Raw genomic sequence first — 20,004 nt, forward strand, 5'->3', positions numbered from 1 at the left:
GCTCTATTTGCTTTCAACTTTTACTGTAGCGAAGAATCAGTAAAATATTCTCAACTGTTGAGGTTCAGAAATGACCTAATTTAAATTCAAAGGAATCTTCTTTGGAATAAATAGGTGGATCATTCAAGTAGCATAAATTAAAGAGTCTTAGGAGGGGAGGAAAAAGGTGATTAGTCTTCCATCTTGAATTACAAATTTAGGTCTCTCTTTAGATTCCCCACTATTCTGTTTCTTTTTTTTTTTTTTTCCAGATAGAAAAAGCAGTTCTGTGTATTTTTTAATCCCTAATTTTGCTTGCCATGAATGTGAACCATCATAAGGGATGGTGATTCAGAAGCCAGAGGAGACAACCATTGCCAGGCCTCAGTGGCTCTAACCCACCCACTGATGAGGCCTAGTGCAATGAGGACCTGCTTATGGCAAGATGAGTGCTCTGCAGGGGCATCACTGCATAGCTCAGACCAGTGATGTCAGCATAGGCAAATACCGATATTTTCATAGCAACAAATGGGACTGCTGAGATGTAGAAGTTGATGACAGTATAACCCTTGTTGACTCTGATCAAGTTCACTAATGTACCTGATCAGATGGGAGCTTTCCACAACTTCTTGACACAGTCTGAATGGAGGACCAGGGATATCTTTGCTATACAGTACGTACTACTTATATTTCATCAAATGTACCCTTTGTTGTGAAGCTGTCTGCTGCCTCTGCAGCACTGGTTCGATTCCCAGCTGGCCAGCGAGATACTCACATGGTGTGGCAGACCTCTCCTGTCTCGCCTGCTGCACCCTTCAGCAGTGTCATCGGTCTGTCTGCCTGTTCTGCTCACCACTCTATTTCTGGTGAATCCTCTCCCCATCCTGCACCTCTGACCTGTACCCCAGCTCTTGTATAAATAAATCAATATCTTTTAAAACAATACCCTTTCTTTCAGAAATGAGCTCTGGAATTAAACTGCTTCTTTATTAGATTGTGGCAAACTGAAACAGATCAATTCTTCTCTATTCAGATTGTGGCAAACTGAAAAATAACCCTTTGTTTGGGTCACAGAATGGAATGTACATTAAGTTAGTCAATTTTGCAGACAGTCTTCTGAGTACAAATACCTTCAGGAGAAGTCATAATTAAATCTGGGAACTATCTTAGCTGTCATCATGATATACTCTGGTGCCAATATGAGGGCCTTTCTGTAGTATGCTTGATTTATCTTGTCAAATTTATTTCCTCCTATTTCTTTTTGTGTGTTCTTGGCTCAGAACTTTTGCACTTGCTGTTCCCTCTGTCTGAATGCTTGTCATTGTCATTCTCCTGTAGGCTCTGGTCTTCTCCAACATATCTCCATGTTTGGTTTTGCCATCTTTACACATTTACCATCATCTGGCATACCTTACATATATCTTACTTATTTATAATATGCCCCCAAAGCAGAGATTTTTAAAAAACTATTTTTTTCACTGCTAAATTTGTAGAGTCTGCAGTAGCACCAGGAATTTAGTAGATGCTCAATAAACACATATTTTAAATTAAGTAAGCTTTCACACTAAACACTCTGAGCTATTCACTGCTCCTTTATCTTATCCACGATTTCTCATTCATTGCTTATGCCCATTGTCACAAGTCCAAATCCCATCCACCCTCAAGGTCTACTCAAGGTCATCTTATGTATAGGCTCTATGTTAATTCTTTCCAGTTATAAATAATGCAGCATATCTGCATAATGCAGCCTCCCTTGAGCTTTTACAAATAACACTTTCTAAATAGTATGCAAATTTATTTATGTACACTTACATCTACTATATTGTAAGTGATTTGCAGGAAGAACATCTTCATGTTAGAATGTATGATTCTGGAAGCTTGACATATTTTCACAGAATATGTACAAAGTAGACCAGAGCTCAAAGACACAGGCTTCACCATCAGATAAACCCAGATGCTGTATTTGACTAGTCTTCTGCACCCGTGCTAGAGGCTTTCTGGCTCTCACACCCATTCCCTTGCTATGGGCCTTGGGTTTTCATTTGCATTGATGACATGTGGTGTAGGTCTCTACAAACTACATGTGACCCCCTAGGCCCTCAACCCCAATACTTTCTTTTTACTAGGTTATAACTCTGGAGGACATGGCTGTAACTTTTTCATTTTAACAGTTGAATGCAGCCTAGTTGAGGGCTAGGATGTAGTAGAAATTCAGAAAGTAATAGTATAAGGAACAAGCATTGTAAGAAATGAACTTTTAACAAATCAGTATGTTCATCCTGTAGATAGCTGCTTGGTGAGTTAAGGTATAATGATGTTGGGAAGTAGAATTGTCAGCTTGGGCGAAGCATGGTCACTGCTAAATAACATAGTGAAGACTGTGAAATGGAGAGAGAGAGTGCATAAGAGGTTTGGGAATAGAGTTTCAGTCAGTTACTAAATCACTGGGTGATGCAATAGGTCATGCCATCTTTGGGGTGGGAGGTGGCTCTCAATCATTATTGGTAGAACAAGATTGTGAAGTGCATAAATTTTAGTGTCACATAAAATCTGGATCACACTGTGTCTGCACAGACACAGCAGCTGATGTGTGCTGAATGAAAGCAAAGTGAATGCATTGTGAGTAAGATCGAAGAAATGTTATGTCTAAAACCATCAATAGCAAAGAATCATTTGTTTTTCAATTGACATGTCTGTGATTCATACCCTCGGACATTAAAATATTGTTTCTCAGGTTGGTTAGTTACCTCTTTTCATACAATATGTGTATTTGTATATCTTAATCAGAGTGTAAAGTATGTGAGGGAATGAGCTAATCACTGAAATTGCACACTTAATAGAGAAAGGAGATAATAATTATTTTTTATTTCTCATTAGTATGAGATTTGATTGTTAAGTATTTCTTCTTTGTTTGTTTGGATTCTCCTATTTTAGCATTTTCAACCTCATTTTACCATTCATGGCCTTGTTTTTTTCTCAGTCTTTTCGTTATTGTTCAGATGACGCATTCTTGTTCCATTAGCTTCCCAAGTCTGCCATCTAGTGGAATAAGTTGGTCAAGACAACTTTTTGTAGTGATAGTTGCAGAAGTCTAAATCAGGCACAATGTTGCTTGGAACAGAAATTATTCCTTTCATCAGAGTTCAAAGCAATGCCTGGGCTCCAATTTACCACATCTATGTAGTGAAAGTGAAAATTACATTTAATTGTTTAAAATGACTGTAGGATATATAACTATATTTGCTGTTTTGTGAAATTTTGTAGAACTTCTGAAGAATTGAATAACCAAAGGAAGCTCTGTTATATTTGCGATGAAAAGTGTGATGATGGTAAAACTAATGACAGAAATGATTTTGGAAGAAAGACTGAAACTAAGAGCAGGTGTCTTTTCTGGGAAGCATCAAAGATCTCAGCCATTTTCTCCTAGGAAAAAAAAATTACAAGAAGATGTCATTAATCTCCTTATTAACTGTATGCTGTGGAATATTTTAGGCTGGGATGGATACTTTTTGAAAGACAAAGGGAAATATAACTCACAATGGAACAATATAGTATAGTAAATGATGTTATTTATAGCATTCATGCATATATTTGCATAGATAAGTGAAGAATATATTATTGATTTTTAAACATTAATCTGTAATTTTTGAAATATAGTCTGTTTCTAAAAGTAGCATTGACAAAATTCAATCCATCTGGTTTCACTTTTCTTAATTAACATTACAAGATGAACATTTCACCCAGGTGATGCAAGAATGCAATTTTTAGGGTCTGTAAATGATTTTTTAATAATTATGTGCAAAATTTATTTAACCAATCCTAATTACTAAAATTAGGCTATTTTTATTTTTTGCTGTTAGAAATGCTGCCACATTGAACTCCTGACATGTACACAGTGGTGAGAATTTGATTATTTCCCAAGGACAACCTTCCTTGAAATTTAAGGGCTCAAGGTTATACAGCATTTTAAGGCTTTGATTTAAATAGCAAAATTACTTTCATAGAATTATAATAACTTTTTTCAGGTTAGAATTATATGAAAGGACCCCTTTCATCTCACCCTTGGTGACATTATTTTCATTTGACTATACATAAAGGTATAAAAATATCTCATTGAATGATAATTTGCATTTCTTTTATTAAGCAGCCTGAATTCTTTTATGTTTACTGGGAACTGTATTTCATTTGTAATTGTACTTTCTATCTCTCTGATAGTTTCTTGGTGATGTGCTAGAACCATTTATAAAGTTAAGTTACTGGTCACTTTGCATCATATGTATTTCCAGTCATTTCCCAAATTTTTGTGCATTTTTTATTTGGCTTGGGCAGTTTTAACTTTTTGAAGTGTAGCAAAATTCATAGATCTTTTCCTTTACACTCCATTTTCAGCTTTTATGTTCAGAAATATCCCTTTCATTTTCCATCTTCATCTCTGGCTTTTACTTAGGCTTTCCATTTTCATTTCATACAGGACATATCTTTTTGAAGATACTCTTTAGAAATGAAAATTACTTTTCTCTTGATCCTTTCATTCAACTATTTCCTAATACATTTTTTTTCAGTCTTTAGGAGAAATGTAGCAGCATGTTCCATGGGTCATAATTAGTGAAAATTTCTGTCCAGTTGTAGAAAAGTTTATATTTTTAGGCCTAATTCCTAGCATTGTTTTGAGTTTTTTTCCCCTTTTTTGTTAGAATTATAATGGGACACGGGGTCATGAATTCCTTGTCATCCTAAACTATATATACATCTATTTTTATATCTATCAGCCAGTGAGGATCAGGAGAAAAGGAGAAATGAGTGAAGGCTGGGAGTTGTAGAAATTAAGGTAATCCTAAGTGATACTGACCAATTCACATCTAATAGCAATAGCAGAGATATACACGCCTTCTCGCTGGGATTGTGGCTCAGGCTGATTCCTTAATAACTCAAATCTGGAACTCTGAGAGAACTCAGGCAGTCAGAATGGCTGGTGTTTTGATCCTTTAAACATTTCTCCCACCTATACCTGCCCAGCAATTACTGAGCCATGACATTTCATATTTCTCTAACCTCTACTCATTAAAGTGACAAGAAGATGAAATCAAACAGTATGATATTTCAAGTCACAGTATGTCCCCTGTTGTCCATCTGATAACTTGAACTTCTTGCCATTTTGCAGTAGGAAGACATCTTGAATAGGATTGCAGCACTAGATACCTTATGGTTTTATATCCTAATCCACAACGAAGGCAAAGGAAGATAAAGTCTATCAATTACCTTTTGTTCTGTTTTTCTCTTCTTCCCTTCAACCAGATTAATCTAGAACAATACAACACTCTTACATTTAAAAGCATCTGAAGTAAAACAACAGTTTTTGGAAACTCCACAAAGCAGTAAAATGGTTAGGAACCAGGCACTTACCAGGGAAGTGCAAATCCAAACCTCTGTGACATATCACCTGACACTGAGAATAGCTACTATCAACAAACAAACAAACAAACAAACCAAAAAACAAGAAAATCTCATACACCATTGGTAGAGATGTAAATTGGTATAGTCACTGTGGAAAACATCCTGGAGATTTTTCAAAAAGTTAACAGTGTATTATCTGAAAAAATGCAAAAACACTAATTAAAAGTGATACATGAACCTCTGTGTTCACTGCAGCACTAGTTTTAATAGCCAAGGTATGGAAACAACCTAAGCAGCCATTGACAATGGATAGATAAAGAAAGTATGGCATGTACATAATGGAATACTATTCAGCTATAAAAAGATGAAATGTTGCCAATTGGAACAATACAGATGCCCCTCCAGGGGATTATACTAAGTGAAATAAATGAGATGGAGAAAGACAAATACTATATGATTTGATTCATATGTGGAAGATAAAGAAGCAAAGCAGGGCCTCCCCGTTGGCGCAGCGGTTGAGTGCTGGGTTGCGAAGCTGCCCGCAGCCTCTGCGGCGCCGGTTCGATCCCCGGCTGCTCCCCGGCCACCGCAGGAGGGTCCCACATGGCACGCAGACCTCTCCTGCCGCCCGCTGCTCCCCTCAGCAGTGTACTTCGGTCCTTCTGCCTGTTCTGCTCCCCGCTCTGGCTCTGGTGAATTCTCTCACCCTCCCGTGCTTCTGACTGTACCCAGTGCTTGTATAAATAAATAAATAAATAAATCTTTAAAAAAAAAAAAAAGAACCAAACTTATAAAAAAAAAAAAGAAGCAAAGCAAATAAAACAAGCACAAAATCTTAGATTCTGACAACCGTGCCATGGTTACCAGAGGGGAACGAGGGTAGAGTGTAAGTAAAAGGAGCAAAGTGGGTCATTGGCACGGTGGTGAATGGGAAGCAGATTTTTCACGGTGATCACAATGTATGTACAGATGGTTGAAGTATAAAATTGTGTACCTGAAATTTATGCAATATTATATACCAGTGTTTCCTTAAAAACAAACAACAGACTAATTGCAATAAAGTAAAAATCAAAATCAACAAGCAACTATAGACCAGAGACATACTACATTGAGGGGCAGGGGGATGAGAAGAGGGATTAGGGTCAGATAAAGGGGGTGGGAATTGTATGGGGAATATAACCAAAATGAAAACGCATACATTATGCAAAAATGAAAAATAATGTAAGAATTATATAAAATAAAATAATTCATAAAAAAATAAAAACAACAACAAAAAGCAACAAAAATTCACAGATTCATGGTAAGGGGAAAAAAGAGCCAGACTTTGAGTATACGCAAAGATTTTTAATTGATGAGAGAGTCAAAAGAAGTAGACAGAAGAAGAGAAGTAGGGGAGAAAAGGATTTCAAACTACAACATCAACCCCCCAAATCAACCATACTCTTGAGCAAATATGCAGATAGGGCCCAAATCATAGTGGCCAGGGTGCAAGAGCAGAGACACTAAGAAAATGAATCCAACCCAAGGCAGCCTCCTGGCAGGGAACACAAGCAAAAGTTTGCACAGGGCCCACACAACTTGAAGAAAATCAAAGTCTGGAATGTACCACCCAAGCAGAATCTACCACAAGGTCAAAATGACATCCACCTTAGTCTCTCAAGAGAGCGGATCCTACAGCCCACTAAAGCACTGAGGACCGAAAAAGGGCCACCGGTGGAGCCAGCTGAAGGGGCTCAGGCAGAGCCTGAGCAGAAGCAGGAGTCCCACCCACTAGAGGGGCAGCTGAACCAAAGTGGGAGGGGAGGTGGGAGGCCCCATAAAAGTGGACAGCAGAAGGCCCACCCTCTTTTAAAGTTCTCCTCAAGGCTTTGCTCCCTCCTTGGTTCCAGCTGTCCCCGTGCAAGAAGTAAGGAGTGGAGCTATAAGACCTAGCTCTCTTACGGAGAGATGTTTAGGTTTCCTATTTCTTCTTCTGTTAGTTTTGATATTTGTCCTTCAAGGGAGTCATTCATTTATCTAAGTTGTTGAAGTTATTGGCACAATGTTCATTATATCCTGTTATTACCATTTTAATGTCCAGAGGCTCTGTAGTGAGGCTCCTCTTTCAGTCCTGACATGGATAATTTATATTTTCATTTAAAAATATTTTGATGATTCTGGTTGTTATAATTAATTTTATTGTTTTTTAAAAATTGCTTTTAATTATACTGATTTTCTCTGTTGCTTGTTATCCTTGATTTCTACTTTATTTTTCTTTCTACTTGGAATTTAATTTATTTTCAGCTTTTTATGGTTGCAACTTAGGTAATTATTTGTAAACTTTGTTTCCCTAGTATTAGCATTTAAATCATAAAACTTGCTCTAAAGTTCTGCTTTTGCTGAGTTCCAAGAATGTTGATATGCCAATTTAACCATATTTCTACCCCCTGGACTTTGATCATTCTGGGAAGAGAAATCCTATCTTATATCTCCCCAGCACCTACTGTGGCATGTGGAGAGTAACCTCCCACAACTCAATATCTTTCTTTTGCTAGTGTTTTCTGCCCACAGGACAATTTTTTAAAATTATTTATTATGCATACAAGAGCTGGGGTGTAGGCCAGAGGTCTGGGGCATGAGAGGATTCACCAGAAAGAGAGTGAGTGGGGAGCACAACAGGCAGAGCCACTGAAACACACTCCTGAGGGGAGCAGCGGGCGAGACAGGAGAAGTCTGCTGCCCATGTGGGTTAGCTCCCTGGCCCGGGATCAAACTCATACCACAATGGCTGGCAATAGCTTGATAACACTCAGACTTTAACCTCTGTGCCACCTGGGAGGCCCCTATTAGGACACTTCTAACAGCTACATTGCCAAGGGGTCACTTTGTTCTCTGGTAGCCACGAAAGTCCTTTTCCTGCCCAGATGGCCTTGGTTACTTCCAGCTCATGTCCTGCTCAATTATTCAGGACATTCATATTCTTCATTTGCAGCATGTAACAGATATAATACCCAGGATGCCTTTTTAATCAGCAATGAAAAATCACTCTAAGGAATGAGTCAGTTATATAACTTTTTAAAATAGGCAGCCAAACCCACAAAACAACCCTCTACAAAAGCAGATTTATCTCAAAGATTTTTTTTCTCTTAAAACTTATATCTTACTTCAAAATACTTATTATATAACCTCATGATCCAGATGATTGTATTTTCTATCCTGTAGTACACAACTTTTCTCTTGGAAAAGGGGTACAGAGAAATACATTACTCTCCTTTGCATTAGAACAATTGATGGAAACAAAGAATTGACATTTTATGACTAATTTTTTTAATTAGCTTTTTTCTGAAATATTATGATTGCTTTACTTTTACTGCTTGTAGGGGCAGGACTGGCCACAGAGCAGGTTTTCTGATCCCATGCAGACCGGGTAAAGGAGGAGTCAGAGTCCTCAGTAGTTTTGCAGGTTTTTTATTGGGGTTCACCAGGCATATGGCAGGCAGGGGTCCTGGCTGGGGGGCTGGGAGGCAAGTCTTCACTCTATCTGGGCTCTCTAGCGCTCGTTCTGCTGCTTCTCGGCTTCTCTTTCAGCTTCTGCTTCGGCTTCTACTGCTGCTGCTGGCGTCCCTGTGACGCCGCCCTTAAAAAAAAGCACAGACTTAGCTCAGCTGAATCCCATCTACCTATGCCCACACCCTACTCCAGGTGCCCGCCATCAGGCAAGCATTCAGGACAAGGATCCATCATCTCTCCTGATGGCGGAAGGGCAGAAAAGCCTGATATTTTCTTTACCCTACACTGCTGCTTTAGCCAAGCTCAACTTTATCATGCAAAATCATGAAATACAAGTGTGACTATAACAGGTTCTTTAATTTCTCAGGTGGCCTGGCAGTTTTATTATGAAGACTCCAAAGAGGTCCTCTTGTTTTTCATTTAAGTCAGCTGAATATTTTCCTGTCAGAGCTACTAGGCATAACACGATTGGCAAGTTTATCTTCAAAATCATTTAGAGTTGTTTGGGATGGAGATTGCAGCCACTTGAGTTGCTTGACAGCTGATCTGCAGTGAATCAGGAGGCAGAAGTAAATGAATCCCATGACTTTCTCTCTGGAGGAGCCTCTCTGCAAACAATCTTGTCAAAGAGGAATGTGATGTCTCTCACTGATATAGAAATAGAAGTGAGTTTTCTAGCAAGGCACAGAAAGTAATTAAACATTTGAGCATTTGACTGGCAGCCTCACTATCAGAAGTGCTTTTTTTTTAATATTTTAAAACTTTAAAAAAATTTTTTCTAAAGATTTATTTATTCAAGCATATAAGAACCAGGGTACAGGCCAGATGTGCGGGAGGGTGAGAGGATTCACCAGAGATAGAGCGGGGAGCAGAACAGGCAGACTGATGGAAACACACTGCTGAGGGGAGCAGTGGGCAAGACAGGAGAGGTCTGCCGTGCCATGTGGGTATCTCCCTGGCCGGCCAGGATCGAACCCGTGCTGCAGAGGCTGCGGACAGTTTCACAGCGCTGCGCTCAACTGCCTGTGCCACCAGAGAGGCCCAGAAGCTCTTCTTGAATTGCTGACTTATCTAGCTCCAAGGAGATGAAATTTGGAGCTTGCCCACACATTTGGGGGGAAGGTAACACCAACTGTGTTTGTGGTTCACTCAAGAAGCTCGAGCTTTTATGTGCAAAGCATAAATAGTGGAAAGTTAGGCAACTAAGAGAGGTTTCTGATTGTTTAAGCAAATTGATTCTATTATATGAATCAATGCTTATTATATAAATGAACATATTTTATAATACAGTGGTTTTATCTCCGTGTAGGAGGCATTTGAAATGTATATTTCAGGCCATGGGACACAGGGCTTTTGTTTGTTTTTTGGTGGACTTCATATGTTCTGTGAAAACTTGAGAAAAACTTTTGGGAATGAAAGGGGTAAACCTAGAGCAGGTCAGCTATCTGAGAAATGTATGAGTTCTCATTAATTATAGAAGTCGTCAAGTCTGTAAATGCAACTGACATCTTTGAATCTTAACACTTTCTTTTTTTAAAAAAAGTGATTTTATTTAACAAAAAACATTTAAAATATAGGAAAGAATGGAAAAAGTTGACTTCATTAAGATTACAAACTTTGCTCATAAAAGTACATGACAGTAAACTACAGAGGGGAGAAGACCCTGCAACTCACATAAGTAATAGAGATCCCGGGTACATAAAGTTTCCCTACAAAGCAGTAGGAAAATGGAAGCATTGAGCAGGCACTTTACAAACTGGAAATCCAATAGCCAACCACCAGGTATCATATTTCTAAGAGCTTGACAAAATTTAAAGTGATAACCATTTTTGTGAGAATGAGGATCAAAGGTGATTCTCAACACCTGATTAGGGCATGTAGTGCCAGCAAGGCACGGAGCAGTTTTCTGTGATCCTGGCAGAGGGTGAAAGAGGAGTCCTGGAGCTCTCAATGGCTTTTTCAGGCTTTTAATGAGATTTCTGCACCATTTGTAGTGAGGCAACCCGGTGCAGGGCAGGTAGGGAGGCCTGGGGGCCAAAGGCTGGTGTGGAGGCCTCAGGCCAATCTTTACTCTTTCTGGGCTCTCTGGCTTTCCCATGGTCTCTTTGCTGGTCTCTACTGCAGTGGCCCTCTGCTGCCTCCGGGCCCTATATGCTCAGTCTCTGGCTCAGGTGCTCCCACTCACCCACACCCACACCATGCTCCAGGTGCTGCCATCAGTCACCAGTGCAAGACCTTGTCAATCATTGATGCTAATGGCCGGAGGGCAGAAAAAACCCACAGGGTAGGAGAGGGTTGTATTTAGCAAATGGAAAACAACTTAAATATCTATATAAATTGGAATTGGTAACAAATTTGAGATAAAGAACATTTGACTTTTAAAATGATCCATTTCCCTATCTCCTCCCCACTCCCTGCCCCAGGAGGCTTTATTGTGAAGACAGAAGTTTTCCTTTCAATACGCTATAGTCTGAATTACAGGGAAACAGCTCAAATGGAATTCCCACCTTTTTTTTTTTTCCTTCCTAACTACAAATAGGGGATGAACAGTTTAAAGAGCTTCATCCTCTAGGACAAATAACAATAGCCTGTGTTTGCAGTTACTTCATCTTTGCCCCAACCTGTGAGGTAGGCAAGGCAGGAATTAGCATTGTGTTTTATAAAAAAGGTTATGGTGAGGTGACTTGTTTAACCTCATACTGTTAATAAGTGACAGTTGGCATTCTCACCTAGACTTCAGGGTTTTATCTCCCAAAACTGCAGTAATTTCTTTTTCTTTTCTTTTCTTCTAGAAATGAAGAGGTGCAAATATTCACTGAAGACATTATGTCTGGACTAAACATTTGTGAGGGAATAATTGGGAATTGTTACATTTTAAAAAAATGGTCCTAAAAATATTGACTGTCTTACTATATCAGCCACAAAAGATCTAGAGTGTTACTGGCTTCAAATGTGAGGTTATCCAGTTAAATATTTAAAAAATTGAGATATAAAAATTTGAGGACTTAGGCTAAGAGAAATAAGTCAGATGTGTAGGGCAAATAAAGTTATCAGGCTTTTTAACCCCCTGCTGCTGCTGGCGTGGATGCCAAGGCCAAGGGGTGTGGGCGCAGCAGGCACAGCTTTGGTTGTGGACACCTGAGCCCAGACAGCAGGGAGTGCGCATGTGTGAATGTTCACACCTGTGCTGAGAGGCAATGGTATAAAGGGCGGCTCACTGAGGTGAGACCACGAGACTGAGAATGCCAGAGAGGGTGAAAAGATTCACAGGGGTCTGAGAGACTAGCAAGCCTGGTCCCCCTTACGGGTCCAGTCCGTGCCTGCCTCCTTGCATGCCAGACTCCCTGCCTGGGGTGCTTGTGTGCCTGCTCTAGCATTCAAAGCCTTTAAAATCTACTGAGGGCTCCAAGATTCCTTTATCTGTCTGCTCAAATTGAAAGTGAACCTGCCTTGTGCATGGTTGCACAACAGATGATGAATTTTATGTGATCTCACACATGTGTGGTCACTATGAAATGATGGATAGTAACTAAATTTATAGTGGTTATCGTTTCACAATATGTGAAAGTTGTTATTCCACTGTCTACTTTAAACTATACACTCTTGTATGTAAATTACATCACTTAAAATTGAAAAAGGAATATTTTAAAAGTTTGAGATGTAAGAGTCAAGAGATTTGACAGTTCTGTGAAAGTAAACCATTACTATAGAATTTTCTGCTTTGGAATTTGTAGAAATACTGGTAATACCTGGGTAGCTACTAAATAAAAATATATTTTTAAATGGGTTTGTCAAAAGTTCAGAAATAGTCAAAGTAAAAGCAATAAATCACTAAACTTTCACTGTGCACACATCAATAAGACACATTGAAAACCAGAAACACACCAAAACATGCAGTGAGGCTCAGTTGTATATTGTCACAAAGCCGCTTATGTAGTGATGGGACGACAGTTAATTCTTCATAGTGACTGGTTATGTTAGAATTTTCTTCACTAAGGGGAAATAGGCAGTGATTACGGCAGATCAACCTTGAGAAACAGTTTTTATGATTTTCAGGGACAGAAACAAGACATGACCGAGGTTAAGTCAGTCTTGGAAAACAAGCTAAATTAGGCTTTGCTTGCTATGAGAAAATTGGTTGTGTCTGCTCATGGAGTTTAAGGCTTGTCTCTGCGTTTTCTTATAGCAGGTGGGTGTTATAGCCTAAATATGACTACCCAGAGAGAACAGGTTGGAAACACTGAAGGCAATGCCTTACATGGAAAAACACAGTTAGCTAAGGATCTTGAGGAGGGGCCTTCTCCCGGGTTGCCCAGGCTGACCCAGTGGCATCACTCGCGTTCTTGTAGAACGGGCGGGTCAGCATTAGTGCTGGGAGACATGTGGATGGAAGCAGGAGGTTGGAGTGATGCAAGGAAGGAAGGTAAAGGAAGAGATTCTACCCTGAAACTTCCAGAAGGAACTCAGCCCAGCTGATAGATCTTCAGGACTGTAAAAGAGTAAATTTTTATTATTTGGAGCTGGTAAATTTGAGGTAATTTTTACAGTAGCAATAAGGAAAGCAAAACGGTTCAGAGTATTTTCACCAAGAAAAGGAATTTTGGTAAAGGCAACATTTTCTTCCATTACATGGGTTTATATTGGATTTGTGACATCTTAATTACTGGCTATGTTTTAATTTTGATTTAATTGAAGTGAATCTTTTCAGAGGAATGTTAATTTTGTTGGAGACAAGTAGGCCCCCTGAGCAATCATTACTCAGTAAATTTATTTATTTTTAATGAAAATGATTGTTTTCTTGTTATGAAAGCAATATTTACTCACCATTTCAGGAAATGAAAATGTGTAAGAAAATTAAAGCTATCGGTAATTGTACCGTAGCTGGGAAGTGCTCTGATGTCAAACGTAGTGTGGTTATTTTGTGGCATTTCCTCCAAAAGCAGCATGTGTTTCTCCAGCTGATTATCAAGAATGAGGTTTTTGGATTAAAATGTGAGCTTGAGGAATAAGGGAAATAGCACTAACAAATGTCAGGGCTCTGGGTGGTAGTTAGCCTAGCTGAAATGCCTCCAGTTGCCTGGAGAGCCAGGACCTAGGTCTCTGGCAGTGAGCCTGGAGGAAGCAGTTTATGCCTTATGACATATAGTCATAAGTGGGGCTGCTTGTAAACACTACTTTTTCCTTCCTTTGCCCCAGATCTTCAGTTCCAATCTTGGTGAAACTTCTGACCTGGTCCCTGGAGAATGAATTCTGCCTTTGAGATGGTCATAGATAGAGGTAAGCACATTTTCCTCTCCCTGGCAGCTGGGGTTAACTTGCAACCAGAAGAGGAACGGCTGAATACTTGGTGGCTGTTTTCAATGCTTTCAAACTGTCTTCCTTTTGTAGAAGCTCCAAATTCCTCTCTCAGTCAGGCACTGCCGTCAGCTGTCAGGTCTCTTCTTGCACTGTCCCCTGTTTGCTGGGGCCACTCCCTATAGGCACCTTCCAGCATTGCAGTGGCCCTACCTTTGCTCAACATAGCATTGCAGAGGCAGATGCACTGGGACGATGACTGGGTGCTCCTGGACTGGGACATCCAAAATAGGAGCCAAATTATATTCTTTGTTGAATTTCCTGCAGTGGCATTTTACCCTCAGAGGCAAAAGGGAGTCTGTCTGGATGTGGCTACTCAGTTGTCTACTTTGACTTACAGAGCAGAGCAACAAGGGCATCACGAGGGTAGCAGGCAATTCAGAGATACTTGGACAGAGTCTTGTTGTCAAACCTAAATCAGTTACAAACTGAGGAAGCAGCAGCAAAGTGGCATAATAAAGGAGATGGAGCTAAAAATAATATGAGGAACGTGTTCTTTTTTATTGAAAAATTAATTTATTTCGGATTATTAGAAAAACTGGAATTGAATCAGTCTTTATTTTTTTATTTTTAATTTGTTTATAAACCATGTGAGACAGCTGGTGGGGGCTATAGAAGCAGGTGGAGCTTATGGTAAGGGGAGTTAATTTCTAACATTTGATGATGAACAGTTGTCTTCACTGGGGAGTGGAATGTTCAGTGACAACATTTAGAAGTTGGAGAACCTGCTTTTTATATTGGCAAGTATACTTTTTTAAATGCTGTCAAATTTTCAGCCATAAAAGCAACAGTGGGGAATCCTGTACCATGTATAGATTTAAGTTTAGAAGCAGCAAGAAAAAAATCTGCATGGCTGGGTGGTCATGGATTACCTGTGCACAATTTTGGCCTGCAGTGTACATGGTATTCCCTGGAGCTGTGCAATGTAAATGCTTTGCCTACTGACTTGTGTATATATTCAGGTATTTGAAGTTCCATGTTGTATAATAATGTCAGTCATTATTAAGCAAATTATTTGTCACACGGGTTTGTATTAAAACCCTCAGGGCTTTGTCATCGTCTTAAAAGACATTGAGTATGCATCTGTCTAAAGATGAGCCCTCCATTGAAGTGTGAGTGTGTGTTTTACAGAATGGTACACTCTAAAACAGCTGTTTCCTGGGATGCAAAGATATAAGTAAGCATGTATGTAATCTGTGGTGCTCTTTCAATCTCCTCACCTTCCATAAGGACCAGACACAGAAGTTAACAATTAGAAGGAGCTAGACACAGTTCTTTTGGGGATGGCTGGGGTAAGACAAATGGCTATATGGTCCCAGTTTTCCTGTTAATTTTTTAAGTATGACAGTTTAAAGTTCTTCTGGAAAATAGACACTGGTTTTTAAAGGCTGTTAAAATTTCTGGACATAGGTGACATCTTGCATTATACATTTTGCATTCAACCATTGATTTAGGAAGGAGCAATAGTACAAATAATCCAAAATGTAAAATATTGGGTCTCCCTGGTGGCGCAAAGGGATAAGATGCAACCTATGAAGCTGTCGGCAGCTACTGCAGTATGAGTTCGATCCCTGGCCAGGGAGGAACACACATGGCTGGGCAGACCTCTCCTGTCTCACCTGCTGTTCCCCTCAGCAGTGTATTTCAGTCAGTCTGCCTGTTCTGTTCCCCACTCTGTCTCTGGTGGATCCTCTCACCCACCACACATCTGGCCTATACCCCAGTTCTGGTATGCATAAATAAATAAATCTTAAGAAAATTTAAACAACAACAACAAAAAAGCCCAAAATGTAAAATATTCCCAAACAGATTTTATTTGATGCTGGAATGCAAAGTAGCAGCTTTTTTTTGTTGTTCTGTTGATGTTTTATTAAGCAAGATGTAGACTGAGCGGACTTCTACAGGTGTCAGGTATTACCTGTTTTCCTCATTCCTACAAGGAATGCCTCTGACCATTTTGCACCAAATTGAGAATATATAACAATGACTCTTGGATGGATGGAGAGCATTGTTTGGCTTTATGAATAACCATTCTCTCTCAACTCAGTTGTGTGCCACCTCAGTGGAAACAGTGCAAATAAATTGGAAGTAAAAAGGAAACAGACACCTCCCTGGTTGCCTCCTTTGTTCTTTGGAAAAATCCACCTACAATTGGTCAGTGTGACCTGCATAGTGTGGGCAGTTCTGTGGGTAAGAGCAGGAGATGCTGGTCTTATACTATCATGGTGAGGATGTGCCATCTTGGCAGTTAGGGGTTACTACCACCCAAGGGTTCCTGGCTGGGCACTAGTTCTGTGTTGTTATTCTTACTGTCACTGCCAAAAAGATAATTCCAATGGTTGTGTTGTCCTTTTTGAGTATAGGGTTCACCTCCATTGCCTCTGTTTTTTAACTCTGGGTAACAGTGTTACTGCCATAGAGCCTACAAAGTAAACAGGAGCTGAGTTTGGTGTTATTTGTGATTGCCACCAACTCTGTGCCAGATCGTGATGACCCCCACCAAGTCTGTTTTTTTCCTTTCTGATACAGGGCTGACTAACTTTAGATTGTTTTCCAGCCTCTCTTGTGGCTGCATATAGTTGGGTGGTAAGTTTTCACTTGTGGGACACACCATGAACCTGGATGATGTAACTGAACCAGAGAGCCATCATTCGTACAGCGGTCTTAGTCTCCTGCTATGTAAGATTATACATGGCCTCACAGGTCAAGTGGCTGTGCTTCACTTGTAGGTGAAAGCATGCAAATGAAGACTGAGGTTATGTTGTCAGTCTCTGGGCTTCTTGTTATGGTATCCCCCAGAGCACACATGACTGATTTATACCTTCTCAGAACTTACAAGCCTAACTCTATTGCCAAGTGCATTTTAAATTTAGCCTGTCTCCTTCCTGCTGCTGTTTAAGTATATGTTTTATTGTCCTGTCAGTAGAGGAAAAACTGTAGGTGATATACTGAGTGTTATTTGGCAAATCTTCCCAACCACTTCTATTCTAGCATTAATTAATCTCTAGAACTTTAAGACTTTCTTGATAGATCCTATTTTATAACCCTTTAAATTGAATCCAAAGCAGCTAATTGCATTCTATTCTAATTGATCTTTTCTTTCTAAAATTATTTTATACTTTGAAAGTTTTATGCTTCAAAAACTTGGGAGTGAATAATTATCTTTTTTTTTAATTCTTTTTTTTTTAAATTTATTTATTAATTTATACAAGCACTGGGTACAGTCAGAAGCGCGGGAGGGTGAGAGAATTCACCAGAGCCAGAGCGGGGAGCAGAGCAGGCAGAAGGACCGAAGTACACTGCTAAGGGGAGCAGCGGGCGGCAGGAGAGGTCTGCGCGCCATGCGGGACCCTCCTCCGGTGGCCAGGGAGCAGCTGGGAATCGAACTGGCGCTGCAGAGGCTGCGGGCAGCTTCACAACCCAGCACTCAACTGCTGCACCACCGGGGAGGCCCTGAATAATTATCTTAATAAGACTTCCAAAGTCCACAGTCACCCTAAGTTAGTAAAAGCCCTTCCAGCTTTCACAAACAATACTCCAAAGACCCACCCAGATCCCACCTGCTACCTGGTGGCAAAGCCAATGTCAGATATTAAAGAATTTTGCAACTTTAAGGGACCAAATTCTGTGTTAGCTGTTTCTGAATGACAAATCACGTGCCGCTTAAATGATTTAAAAACAACCATCATTTATTTGACTTACATACCTGGGATGTGGGCAGAAGTTGGTGGGACCCATTTATCTCTGTGATGACAGGTGGGGTGTCTAAAGTTTTAATATATCTCTCATCTTGTCTTTCAATTTGATGTGTGTTGATGACTGGGAGCCCATACTGGTAGCTAGAGGTTTGGTTCCTTTATTTCCTCTTTGTGGTGCTACTGAGCTCTCTCCCAGCATGGCTGCTGGATCCCAAGAACATGTGCTCTGAGAGAGGACAAGGAAGATCAGCCTCTTAAACCTGAGTCACTCAGACTGTGCTCTGTTGATCAAACAAGCAGTCACAGGGTCTGCGAAAGTCCAGAGGGTAGATATGAGAGGAAAAACAGAACTTGCAGCTGTCTTTGCCAAAGAGAGTGGACTAATTCTGATTTTAAAACAAAATGGCACATATAAAGGTTAATCAGTTTCTACTTTGTTAGTGTTAGATCTATAAGATTTTGATCTAGGCAGTCTGGTTAGAGTCCTAATTCTTTACCAGTACACTTTTTTGAGAAAATTTGATAAAGGACAGCTTTTTATAATGGATCACTATGGCTTAATTCAAATTCTGCCAATCAAGGCCTAAAGGGATCCAAGTGTCAATATATAAATAGAAGAAGCACTCCAATTGATCAGTTAATGAATCAGAGTTTTAGGGAGTGGGCCCGGAGTCTGAGTACCCCAGGCAGGCTCTTCCTGGGTTCTCATCTTCAGCGAGGAAAGAATTCAATGTCGAGACCAAAGTTACAGAAAAGCCAGAGATTTATTGATAGACAAGAGGAAGGACAGGGAAGCTCTCCAAGAGGATAGGGGTCCTGAGTGGGTAGCCGCTGAGAAGCAGGTGCTTATATGGGTATAGTGGGCAAGGTGTGTGTGTGTGGGCGGGTGTTGTTTGCTGGGTGTCTCTGAATTTTCTCTTGCTGATTGACTGGGCCTGTGGGGGTCTTCTAGACTACCAAAGCCCACTGAGTTTTCCCACGTTACCCAGCCCACCTTTCTGAAACCAGCTTTGGTTCATTGCTACTGTGCTATTATGTTGGTGCTCTGAACATTCCATTTTTAATTGACTTAGGGGGGAGGGCACCCTCCCGGTCTGTGATTGTTTTACAATCAGCCTTATAAATGGACTTGGGGCCTGGGGCACCCTGTTCTAACTGACAGCCTATACCCATTTCCTAATTTTCTACTTCATTAAGACTAGCTTTTATTCTGCTGTCGTTACGTAATGAATTTTCACAATTAAAAATTTTTAATAATTATGAGATCAATTTGAACTAACATTTTTATTTTGCTTGGGTCTGAAAGGAGGGGGAATGAATTTTTCAGCTAATTTAATTTTCCACAAGTTGTTATGCTGTGTTACTTGATATATTGAACACTGAAGTTATAGATTGAAGTTAATGTATCAGAGTTTTTAATTTAACAAATAATTTCTAGATGAATTAGATAGCTTACATTACCAAACATTTCTTTCAGTTGAAAAATCAAAGAGAAGACCTGTTTGTATGAATGTACAAGGAAAGGCAAAGCCTCTAATAGAAGCGAAGGGTAGAATGCCTGAGCAGCTGAGTGGAGCAGGATTCTTCTGGAGGCAGTCTGGTGGTTCTGGGAAGGATAAAGGAGGAAATGTGATGAGTGCCACAGGAAAAGAGAGAAGGGAAATCTATATGGCAGTCTTAGTTTAGATGATCCCATCTAATCCCTATTTTTTTTTTTTTATAGAGGCATGTTTATTTATTTATTTGTTTGTTTGTTTTGTTTACACATGCACTGGGTACAGTCAGAAGCGCGGGAGGGTGAGAGAATTCACCAGAGCCAGAGCGGGGAGCAGAGCAGGCAGAAGGACCGAAGTACACTGCTGAGGGGAGCAGCGGGCAGCAGGAGAGGTCTGCGCGCCATGTGGGACCCTCCTCCAGTGGCCGGGGAGCAGCCAGGGATCGAACCGGCGCCGCAGAGGCTGCGGGCAGCCTCGCAACCCAGTGCTCAACCACTGCGCCACCAGGGAGGCCCATCTATCCCTATTTTTTAACACGAATTCTCATAGAAAATATACATATGTACATTTGCCTCTTTACTCAGACAAATGTA

The 20,004-nt window shown here is 40.2% G+C and overlaps 1 long non-coding RNA gene across 1 annotated transcript in view; it reads left to right on the top strand.

Moving 5' to 3' along the window:
• LOC129145318 (uncharacterized) overlaps positions 1-20,004 on the top strand; it is a 162,077-nt gene that overhangs the window by 102,708 nt on the left and 39,365 nt on the right. Inside the window, exon 2 of the long non-coding RNA XR_008550734.1 lies at positions 14,059-14,139. This is a non-coding gene — a long non-coding RNA (uncharacterized LOC129145318). The remainder of the gene's footprint in view (positions 1-14,058; positions 14,140-20,004) is intronic.

The sequence above is a fragment of the Talpa occidentalis genome, unplaced genomic scaffold, assembly GCF_014898055.3.
Source record: "Talpa occidentalis isolate TD23 unplaced genomic scaffold, MPIMG_talOcc4v2.1, whole genome shotgun sequence".
In the NCBI taxonomy this organism is placed as follows: Eukaryota; Metazoa; Chordata; class Mammalia; order Eulipotyphla; family Talpidae; genus Talpa; species Talpa occidentalis.